Source organism: Dromiciops gliroides, chromosome 4 (genome assembly GCF_019393635.1).
Source record: "Dromiciops gliroides isolate mDroGli1 chromosome 4, mDroGli1.pri, whole genome shotgun sequence".
NCBI classification, from domain to species: domain Eukaryota; kingdom Metazoa; phylum Chordata; class Mammalia; order Microbiotheria; family Microbiotheriidae; genus Dromiciops; species Dromiciops gliroides.
In genome coordinates this window covers 371,305,325-371,317,984 of record NC_057864.1, presented here as the reverse complement: position 1 = coordinate 371,317,984, position 12,660 = coordinate 371,305,325, and positions in this window count along the sequence as shown.

Genomic DNA, 12,660 nt, shown 5'->3' with positions numbered 1-12,660 from the left:
TCCCCAGAAGGAAGATGTATTTCACAGGATAACAAACCACAGAAAGTACATTATAAAATCTTTATTGTGGTTTACATCATTTTGTACAGTACATTTTTTATTGTGGAGCCTTAAGGAACAGTGAGAACATTGGTTTGTTTGAATAGGGAGGTGCGAATTCTCAGGCAAGAACACAAGCCACTTTGAGTCTTCCCTCCAACTTACTTGTTTACCTTTTCTGTGTTCCTAACAGGTGTCTTAGGCTTAAAGCCCTTATTTATCTTTCACCTATATTCTGTAAGACTTTTGCTATAAAACAGTTTACATTGAGGTTATCAGAGGAACATTGGGTCATTATTCTGGTTTTTGTTCCTTTTGGCAAAAACAATTTATGGACATTAATCTACAGAAGTGCGGGGTGATAAGCAGGTGACCATCCTTATTATCCAAATCTCAAATCTGTAAAAGGAGGCAGTCAGGGAAAACCCCTTGTCTGTTCTTATTCTTATTTTTTTTCCCCTTGTCTGTTCTTATAGAGGGCATACTTAAGTGGATATGTCACGTCAGGTAATAATAATGGCAAATTGTTTAGAGCGCTCCAAGGTTGACAAAGTACTCTTTTGTCTCAATAATCCTGAAGCTGGAAGCGCAAAGATTATTAAATACGAGTATTTTCCATTTTACAGATGAGGAAACAGGCTCTGAGAGATTAAATGACTTGCCTATGATCTCACTGCTTATAAAGGTGCATGGTAGGATTTGATCCCAGATCCTCCGACTGCAAGTTCAGTACTTTATTCACAACACTATCCTCCTGACACCCTTAAATAGTACAGATCACATTCCATCATGATATTTGGAGCCTCAAAAACTCAGTTTAAATCCTGGCTTTGCTTCTTATTTCCTGTGTGACCTTGGGCAAGTCACTTCTCTTTTAGGGTCTCAGTTTCTTCATCTATAAAATGAGAGAATTGGACTAAATAACCTCTATGGTCCCTTTCAGCTCTGTGGCATCTGTGACCTTATGATCTTCAATCAGTTTCATGTCTTTCCATACACAATACATTGTAAGTATCCTACGTGGGTTGGGTAAGACCAGTTCTCACAAACTTTTAGTGGATTTCTCATCCTGCAATGGCAGACCAATATCATGTCCATGGCTCAGAGAATCAGGCTGAAAACTGAGACATAATAATTTATCACAGCTTACCTGAAGTCACACAAGAGGTCTGTGGCAGATGGCTATAACCCGATGCCAAAATCTATTTCCTTGATGGGTTATGCATATGTGATGAGGCTGTGAAACTGGAAAGGTTTCTTAAACGAATGTTTCTCAAGGAAATTGGACCTGCTTTAAAGACCATCAGTGCCCCAGAAAGATGATTGGCCTAATTGTGATTAAAGTGTGCCCCTGTGTGATGATGGAGGTTGGGATTTAAATAACCTTATATAATTTATAATAATCCTGTGATTGTAGGATCATTCTAATCACATTCCTCTGGACCACCAAAGGTGGTAAAGTGGATAGAGTGTTAGACTTGGGGGAAGAAAGAACTAAGTTCAAAACTTGCCTTGGACACATAATAACTGTATGACCTTGGGCAAGTCACTTAACCTCTATCAGCCTCCATTTCTTCCTAGGTAAAATAGCTATAAAACCAGCATCTACTCTAAAGAGTTATTAAGATCAAATCAGATTATAAATCTAATGTGCTTTGTAAACCTTAAAGCATGATGTAAATGTTATCTATTATTACTGTTCCAAACAGATTAAAGTATTATATTTCTAATTTATCACTAATAATAATAAATAATAATAGTTAGCATTTATATAGGACTTTAAAGTTTGCAACGTGCTTTACAAATATTATCTCATTTGATCCTCACAACAACCCTGTGAGGTAGGTGCTGTTATTATCCCTATTTCACAGTTGAGGAAACTGAGGCAGAGCGAGGTTAAGCAACTTGCCCAAAGTCACACAACTAGTGAGTGAAGCCAGATTTAGAACTCAGGTCTTCCTGATTCCAGGTTCAGTGCTCTATCTACTGTATTGTTGTTGTTGAGTCATTTCAGTTGTGTCTGACTCTCTGTGACCCCATTTGGGATTTTCTTGTCAAAGATATTAGAGTGGTGGGGGCAGCTAGGTGGCACAGTGGATAAAGCACTAGCCCTGGATTCAGGAGGACCTGAGTTCAAATCCAGCCTCAGATATTTGACACTTACTAGCTGTGTGACCCTGGGCAAGTCATTAACCCTCTTTTGCTCCCCCCCAAAAAAAATTAGAGTGGTTTGCCATTTCCTTCTCCAGTTCATTTTATATATGAATAAACTGAGGCAAATAGGGTTAAGTGACTTGCTCAGGGTCACACAGCTTGTAAGTGTCTGAGGCTGAGTTTCAACTCAGGTCTCCTTGACTCCAGGTCCAGGTGTTATATCCATTGCACCATCTAGCTGTCCCATTATACCCCTTGGGCAAAATGATGAAGTTACAAGAGCGTTCAAACTAGACTCAGAAAACCTGGGTTTGAATCCACATTCAGCCATTGGCTGTGTGTGATGTGGGGCAGGTCATCTAAGCTTCCTCAATGTCATCACCTTTCAGGAGGGTGTTGTGGATCAGTGGGTCTGATTCAATTGATGGGTGTTTGGAATTTTCATTAATTGGAACATTCCATTAATCATTCCATCTGGAGAGGATGGGTGCAAAACTTTGCCTGAGTGCTTGTGAACCCACTCTCACTTCATTAAGGGTGAAGGATTAAGTACCAGTGATTGGTGATTAGTTGTTGGTATGTCCTAGGTCTTCAAAAGGGAGCTGATATGGTTAGGAGAGACAGATAGACAGAGACAGAGAAACAGAGATACATAGAGAGATGCAGAGAGAGACAGAGAAACAGAGACAGAGAGAGATGCTGAGGGACATGCAGAGAGAGAGACAGAGACACAGAAAGAGTAACAGAGACAGAGAAACACAGAAAGAGTAACACAGAAAGAGTAACAGAGAAACAGAAAGAGACAGAGACAGATAGATGGAAGAAGAGATAGAAAAGGAGAGACAGTGTAATAAGGGTGAGAGACAGAAAAGGAGAAAGAGACAGAGGAAGACAGAGACAAAAAAGAGAGGTGCACAGAGAAACAGAGACTTGGAGACAAACAGAAAGAGACATAGAGATAGATGAAGTAAGAGGGAGAGGAAAAAGAAGAGAAGGAGAGATGAGAGGGAGGGAGACAGAAAAGGAAAGAGAGGAAGGAAGGGAAGGAGACAGGGAGGGAGTGGGGATGGGAGAAAGAGAAAGAGAAAGAGAAAGAGAACTCTAGTGGTAGACCTGGTTCTTAGTAGGAGGAAGGAGGCTGGGAGCAGAATCTGTATCTGCACAGGCTCTCTGCTGAGAGCCATTAATGGCTAACTTTGAGACAGATGTGCCTTTCACCTGTATAGCCCCGGAGAGGTCAGCGAGAGGCAGGGTAGCAAAAGGACCTCCCAACCATGTGGCTCCCAAAGAGGATAGAGCCACATCATGCAGCTTTTTGCACAACGGTGAGTTCCTGACCCCTGAGTTCTTTAAGCCAGCCAATGGAGAGGGCGTGGTATGACTCCTCTGACTGAGAGAAGGTAGCTGTGGATAGGGAAAAAGTATAGTTGAGTGGTGAGAGTTTTTAAGCCCCGATTTTCTAGAGTGTTAAGGACTCCTGGACCAAAGATCAAGCTCAATAGAGCCACAAAGGACAGAAGCCTGGACTTTGCCTCTGCTCCATCTGTGAATGTTTTATCTGGACAGTATAGATTCTGATGGGAGAGGTGTTTTCTCTCTAGCTTCCCCAAATTCATTTTCTATCTGTGGAACTTGAAATTAGGGGGTGACAGTTTGAGTATGAAAGATTGCATAAAGCCCTGTGAGAAAGGAGGAATTCACTGAAGTAGGAGGGGTTGCCTCTCTAGCAACCAACTTCATATCCTTCTTGGGGGGTGGGGCAGTGTGCTTTAATGCTCCAATTAATGCCATGATGCTGCAGGATTTTATACATCCTGGAGCTCAATGGAATATAAGGGGTTAAGAATTTTTATCAATTCTTTATGGCCTGGAACATCATAGGTGCCTAAAAAAATGCTTGTTGACTTCTTGACTAGACTTATGGTCTCCATAAAATCATAAGCTCCCAGAGAAATCTGTAAGAGATCTTAGAGGCCTTCTTAATCTAATTCCTTTCATGTTACCTTGACCGCTTGCACAGAAACTGAGACCCTTTTACCATGTATGTGGATAACTAGACACATGTTATATTATGAGATTCCCACAAAAAAAAATGAGTAGAGACAAAAACCCAAACCAAAAAAATAAAGATCTGAGTTTTGGAGAAGCCCAGAGATTGAACTCAAGCCAGAATTTTGCGTGCTGGCCTGTGGGTTATCTCTGACCTCATGGGGTTGTTGTGAGGATGAAATGAGATGGTATATGTTGAATTCCTTTATAAACTGTAAGGGACTTCTGAAAACAAGGCATTTATTATTGGTTGTGTTACATATCTGTATATAACTCAGTACATTTAGAGATTTCTCGATCTAATAGACAAAGAGTAGTGACCTAGAAATACTGCTGCTTTTGATTAGTGCTTTCTGATTTAATTAGAATCCTCCCACTCCAATATATAAGAATTTCTACTAAAGTTTGATGCTTAGGAAGTAGTATTAACTCTTTCATGTATCATTGGCTTTACCAAACTATCATTATCTCAGTCACATTGTATAAAGATTCCCAGGTTATTGAGAGAAGGTCCCAGATTATTGACAGCTTATGTAATATCTATATCATGCATTGGCATCTAAGAATATAAATACATCTATACTTTAAAAGCTATGGTACAGGGGCAGCTAGGTGGCACAGTGGATAGAGCACTGGCCCTGGATTCAGGAGGACCTGAGTTCAAATCCGGCCTCAGACACTTAACACTTACTGGCTGTGTGACCCTGGGCAAGTCACTTAACCCCAATTGCCCTGCAAAAAACCAAAAACAAATAAAAGCTATGGTGCATTAATATCTCTCCCCACGTAAATAATGCCAAGCCATGATAGTCAAACTGATTAAATAAAGGAAGCCATTTTGCAGGGACTAGAACCAAACTGAAAATATTAAACATCTAGTCAGAGAACCAACCAACCAAGGGATTTTTCCTGTTGGTTTTTTTATTTGGTTGGTTTTTTATTTGGTTGCCAAGTAAAAAGGCCTTTTCTGTTTTGTAATATGAACACTGAACTGGAATTTGGATGAAATCTATAATCTGGCTGCTTATGACCTCTAGATTGCATTTGGGGAGAGGTGCTGGGGATGTATAAGGACTCTCTTTATCCAGATCTATTCACGGAGGATGTGTCTAATAATGTTAGATCACCATCTGCTATTTGGATTGTTCATGTGTGTATTTAGTTATATTGCATCACTTCACTTTTGTCCCCTAGACTGTTCTGTTTCTTGGCCAGGTGAAAGGAATCCAGGTAATATTTGAATTGGAAATACAGTAAGACAAGTGGACAAGTCATCAGGTTAATATACAAACACAACTCCTGGGCTTTGAACTAAGAAAATAAATTCTCCTACTTGGAGGATACAAAATGTTCTGAACACTTATGACAACTGTTGCCTTTTCCCATATCGTGGCAGGAAGTTTTATTAGCTCCCAGAAAATTTGTTCTAATTGCATGCATGGTTCTCTGGGCAGATAAAGTACATGGTAAATGGGATGAGAAAAGTCCAAAGCCTGGGAGCCTCTTGGAGCACTGATCTTTATTGTTGTTTAAAGTACACCCTGTCTGCTCCCGAAATTGCTACCTATATCCCAGACAGGGGTGTTCCCCCAAGGGGACTTTGATATGCCCGTGAACTTTGAGGCTGAATGCCATTGCTGTTGGCACTATCATCGAGCACCTGGGAATCTCATGGTGAGGGTGGAGAGAAGAGGCCTGGATACCAAACCAGAGGTTGGGAGAGATTAAGGTATGCCCAGGTCACAGGGGCAGATTCAGCACTCTGGGTGTATTCCCCACTGCTGGCAGCTAATGTGTCATTACCAAGTTGACAGAATTCCTTCTCACTACTCTTGAGGGAAATCAAGGCCCATGAAGATAGGGTCATGCAGATAAACCTCTTCACGGAATTTATAACGTGCAAATAGAACTTATACCATGTAGATAGAAAGGAAAGAAATCTGAGGAATTCCAGGGAACTTAGAAATAGCACTCACTCATGGGACTTAGAGAAGGAAAGGATCAGAGAGGTTTTCTAAGATAAAGCATTTCTTTTCATAGTTGTAGAAACTGTGTCCTAAAGAGGGAAAATGACTTGCCTAATGTCACATAGGTTTTAAGTAGCTGAGCCAGGATTTCTACCCAAGTCTTTCTGGTTCTAAACCCTTTGTTCTATTATACTATCTGCCTGTTCTATATAGCATAGAATGTCCATTTTTTTTTTTTTTGCCCTGATGAACAACTCCTGGTAATTCTTTTCTTTATTTGGTCATTTTGGTAATTCTTTTCTATGGTGAGTCTATTCTTTCTTCCCCAAATGGTCCTTTTTACCTTTGTCCTCAGAAGGAGGACTTGTTTGTGTTTATATTAAGGCAAACTAAAATACATCATTGGATTACAAAGTACTTTTGGGATTCCCCAAGTGGTCCAGTAACAATGAATATAACATAATCACCCACTGAACAGCAAACTGGTTATAGTCACTACCCTCTTGGTGTAGGAGGTCATAGAATTACCATATTTACATCTGGAAGGGATCATACAGATTGTCTCTTCTAGACATTAAATTTATAGATGAGGAAATTGAAGTCCCATAAGAGATGAAATGATGTGCCTGAAGTCATGCAGGTAGTAAGTAGAAGGTTTGAGTGTAGGATTAAAAGACCCCAAGAAATTAATCTGAGATCTCAGAGCAAAAGAAAGAAATCATGCCCTGCCCTCTTTGGCTAAAGAATAACAGAAAGGGTTTCCTTTAAGCACGACTTTGTTAGGCAAGGGCAACTAACTGTGAATTGAGCTTGAGGCCTCATGGGTTATGTGCTGAAGGGATTGTGCATACTATAGAATGGAAAGCTGTTTGGATCTGGCACAGAAGGGCCATTGCTAGGCTTTGGGAAACTCACCAGGCCCTAGGGGACACCAGTGAGGCTGGGACTCATTTCCTGCACAGTGCTATGGGAAAGAAGACTTTAAAAAAAATCCCTGGGTGGAAAATTACTTAAGGCTTCATTACAGGTTCACCATTTTCAGAAAAGAAGGTCAAAATTCTGAAGTCTTGGGTCTCCTGATTCTGTATTTACTGCTTGAACTACTTCTGAACTTTCAATAAAAAGCAAGGAAAAACAAGAGATCAAAAATGATGTCTTAGTCCAGTTATATTTTCCAGAAGAATTTATTCAATGTGCCAAGGATAGTAAACGATCACATACAGCCATTGTCCTATATGATGCTGTTGTTGTTGTTGTTGTTTTTAATTGAGAAAACATCTCTGACTTTGAACTTAAGTAACCATGAATGGCAAGGCCTTTCGCCTTTCCCTGTTTTCCAAGGAATGGGGACCTATCTCCGCAGTGCAGAATAGCTTCTATCAGAGCAGCTTAGCTCAAATCATCAAAGCTGTTTTATTTATAACCTGCTTAGCAGGAGAGGAGTTGGGAGATAATCAAGTATATCATAGAGACATCCTCCAGCACCAAGTGAGCACAGTATGCATCTTCAGATTCCCCCCCGCCCTTTCCATTGTCCTGGTAGAAGATAAAACTAAGGAAAGAAATAAGGAATGTCTGATTATAGAGAGGGCAGGGGGGTTGGCATAGTTATTTTTAAGTTTAAAAAGAATCCTAATGTGTCTATATTTTAGGCAAAAAAAAAAAAAAGAGGCAGGTTCACATTCTGCAATGAATGATCAATGCAGAGGACTCAGTTATGTTGTTTTAATTTATTTTACAACTCATTTATAGCCCCCTTTTCCTTAGAAAGTGACAGCAGCCGAGAGGGAAGTGGCCTACTGTAGACAAACAGGTCAAGCATCCTTAGCAGCAGCAACAGCCCTGCAAGATGGAGAAAGACCTTAAGGTCAGAAGGCAGAATGATTGAAACCACTGGGGTTACCTTTCTTCTCTCTTTCACTGAATCAGCAAGCTGCTTTTCTCCCCTACTTAACTCCTGTGAGAAATGAAGCAACCCTCAGGATACTCAGTGGGTTACTTAATTTGAAGGGCTTTACAGTCATTGGTCAGAAAACACCGGGGAAGAACAAATATTAATAACAATGGAGGCAATTTTAAAAGCTGAGGATATTGTGTTTTGAACACATTATTACTAGCTACTGAATTTCATTACTCACATGGGGGGGAAATACGTTATGAGATCTGACTTGTCCCAGTCTGATTTTAAAATGTATGTGCAAGGTAGCCATTAAATGTTGATCAGAGGTATTTTATGTAAAAAGAAAAAGAAGCTAATTCCCCAAGGATGAGGCCATTGCACAGTTATCCTATGATGTATGCAGGTGAAGGATCTAAGGGTAGGATTTCACCTTACTAGTAAAGGAGATAAATGTCTATCTTAGAAATCTAAGTGCCTTCAGATAATATTCTCATAAAAGAGTCTCTGAGCATCTTAACAAGAAGTCAGAATATTGAAAATATTTAGTATTTTTCTTTCAGTTTTTAAGAGATGCATAAGTAACATGAAGAAATGTCTCTTATTCTGTTGTTCATGTAACCTATCTTTTGGTCCTGCCCACAAGAGCATTGGTTTTGGAATTTGGGAGATGGGTAGGTAACCCAGCCAGCAAGTGGGTCAGTTCCGCCTCTGCCTAAGGCTCAGAGCTCAAGGCCCACAAGGGGACTTACTAGTGAACAGAGCCACTGAAGCTCAGAGTGGGAAAGCACCTCAGAGATCACTTAATACAGCCTTTATCAGACAATTGGTCCCCTAGTCTCTAAATGAAGACTTTCAATGATAGAGAACTACCAGCGTAGCCAATTTCTACTTTTAGAAAGTCAGTTTTTGAGATGGAAATTTTTTTCTTATAATAAACCTAAATATACCTCTCTGTGATTTCCACTCACTGCTCCTTGTTCAACCCTGGGGCCATACAGCTGTTGTTCAGTCATTCAATCGTGACCCCATGGACCATAGCCCTCCAGGGCCTTTTGTCCTCCACTGTCTCCCAAAGTCTGTCCAAGTTCCTGTTTGTTGCTTCCATGACAGTCTCTATCCATCTTATCCTCTGCCATCTCCTTCTCCTTTTGCCTATAATCTTTCCCAGCATCAAAGTCTTTTCCAAAAAGTCCTGTCTCATTAAAATAGTGATAGCATTTGCCCTTCCAATGAATAGTCAGTAGAACATGCCTAATTTACATTTCACATGCCAGCCATATTCAAATACATGAAGCCAGCTAACAAGTTCCCCTTAGTCTTATCTTCCCCTGGTTAAACATGTCTAGTTCTTTAACTTATTCTTGTATGTTGTGGTCTTCACTCCATCCAGCTGCACTGGAAAAGCTTGTTCTGGACTCCTTCCTTTTTGTCAAGGTCTTTGCTAAAATGTAGCTCCCCCCAAACTGAATCTAAAACTCTAGGGATGGCCTGTATTTTGTGGTACAGTAAAAAGAACACCATACTTGGGGTCAGAGACTTTGTCAAATTCTTTACTGAAATCCTGACATATGGTATCTAGAGAATTCTTCAGGTCTACCATTCTAAAGTCTTCTGCTTGGGAAGACTCCATTTCTTAGTATTCCCAGTGTCAGAAGATGAATGCCTTAGGTCATCAGGGGAGGTGACTGATGGTGGAAACCTCCGAAATGAAAGAAGAGGCTATAGGGTGAATACCTTGGAAGGGCTCAACAATGCTACTTAGCCAAATTACAGTTGCTGCTTCTGATGTCATGAGCCATTGGTTTTGAGATCTCTTCCCATTGAGTCAGGATGATACAGTAGAAATCACACTTGGTCTGGAGTCAGAAGCCCTGCACTTAAGTGTTGATCCTATATTTACGACCCTCCTTTTAACTAGGTGTCAATTTGCTGATCTGTGAAATGAGGGGGCATGGCTTAGGTTGCTTTCCAACTCTACAACTATGATCCCCATGTGGGTCATTGATGGTATCACAAGATAGTTCCACATTTCAACTTGATGATATAACTATGCCCACCTGATTCTATTCACTTGCCTCTCTATTTGGGTCATTTGATGCTAGGCACCATTTTTACAAACCACAATTGTCCTTAAAACCATAAGAAAAGAACGAGGATTTTTTCAAACATTTTAATAACATTTTTATTTAAAGAAGAATATCTTCTAAATGGAATATAAATTTCTCCTTTGGGATTGGTTTCAGAAAAAACCTGGGAAGACTTTTTTGAACTGATGCAAAATGAAGTAAGTAAAACTGAAGAACAATTGACACAGTAACAACAATACTATAAAGTTAAATAACTGTGAAAGACTTTGTAACTCTAATCAACACAATGACTGACCACAATTCCAAAGAGTTCATGATGAAAAATGCTATCCAGGTCCAGAGAGAGAACTGCTAGACCAGATTAAAAGCACATTTGCCCTCTCTTTTTCTTGCTTCCTTTTTGAGAACATGGCTAATGCAGAAATTTGTTTTGCATGACTTCATTCCTGTAATGGTTGCAAAATGAGGATTTTTAAATAGCCTACTATTGTTTCCTGTAGTAAGAAAGATGAACTGGAGTTGTAGCAGAATAGGCCAGCAAGCCTCTCTTGGTCAGCTGGAAATTGAGGTTGGCTTCTGACATCCTCCCTTCTCCCTGGATTTGTTTTCCGAGGCTATGGTGGGAACATTGTTATTTCTGGAGAGATTATATCAGAAGCAGGAATGGAACCCAGACTAACAGAACACTGGGGTCTGGACGGGAAAGAATCTTCAACTCCAGTGCAAGCCTGCTTTTGTGCAAGCTTTGGGCAAGGGTACTGTCCGTATGGCTGTCTCTTTTCAACAACCATGCAGAGGACTTTTGAATGCATCTTATTTGCACTGGAGCACATCCGCAAGGGGGAAAATGTGCTCTCTGCCCTATTTGTTTGTTCTGAAGAAAGGTGCTCTCTTGCGATTTCCCAAAGGGCTTTATTAATACTGCATGACTCTAGCTCTTTGATCTGCTGGCAGAGAGGACTAGAAATTGACAACCATTCCCTCTAATCTTGCTTTACCATCCCGCCAGAGACTGCCTGTGCAAAGCCAAAAAATATTTAATAAAATGAGTCGCTCCAGTCAGTTCAGTGTGGCCTCAGAGCCATGGCGGTAGCTATGTAGTGGGGCTTTAATGCATTGACATAACTTGGATTGCTAGGCTGGCACCAGTGTACAGGTGACCTCACCTGTCCTCCTAGTTAATCTTGTTGTGTAAACAGGTGAGTTTGCTGTTTCCCTACTGTGGAGACTGGATGTTCTTGGCACCTGGACAGGTGGCTTAAGGCATGACTCAGAGGTATATAACAACTCAGGAAGAATTTAATTATTGTCGGTGGCAGCCCCAAGAATTCTCCAACCAGCTTTATGAACTGGTTTCCACCTGAGTGTGATCACCTGTAGTCTCAGAAAAAGCCATTCCATGAAAACAACCCCAACCTAGAAGACAAAAATAGGAGGATGCTAGAGATGGTTAGAGGAGAATGACACCCAGGCCTATGTTCATTTTCATTATTGCAGGGGCTCTCTGCCTGTGGGTACTTGCTGGCATTAAATCTGAATCATCTCATGTGCCTCACCTCCCTTTCCAGAAGAATTCACAGATTGTTCCAATTGGTTGCATTGCTCATGAGGAGGGGTCAGGTTGAACTTTGCAGAACAATAAGTAAATTGAAACACTCTTACTGTCCTGTTGATGACGATAAACTTTCCATGCAAAGTTGGCATTGGGTTTTGAGCATCTGGGGTGGGTCAGGGTGAACCTGTTTCAGAAAGTAACTTGCTAGGGGCCTATAAATAAAGCAGCATAATACAAAGACTTGGAGACATATCCACAAGTTACATTCTTTGTGGTCTTGAAAAAGTCAATTTTACCTCTATGAGTTTTAGATTCATTAATGAAATGGAAATGTATGATGGTAAAGGAAAATGGGTCGGTCACCTGGAAAGAACAAGAGATAAATGATAGAAAACTGGTGTCATCTATTTATGGCCTCAGGATATCAAGAGAAGGTCCCAAAGAATCCCAGAGTAGTGGGTGGGCCCTCTGTGGCAAGCTTATGGAAGGATATGGACAATTGTCTCCCAGAATGGAGAGGCATGGAAGGGAATTCCCAACCTTTGATATCATTGATCTAGTAGAATATTTGGACAGAATTGGAATGCCAATGCTGATTCTACCCAACTGACAAGGCTCCTATAAGGATTGGATGAGATGATGTACATATAACTTCTATATAAATAGGATTTATTATTATTTACAAATTAAAAGGGTGGTTTGCTGCATCTGGAAATCGCCTTTGGCCTTACATCATGGGATGTTTGCCCTGACTACCTGGTAGCTATAGTCAACCAAGGAAAAGGAAAGTTGCTGTTGATGTTGTTAAAGATTATGATGATAACAATAGTTCCTATTCTTCCTGATGGAGTTGAAATAGAAGTGGTCCTGGGACAGGTGGATACCCTGTTATTGTCCTTTTATGCTTCA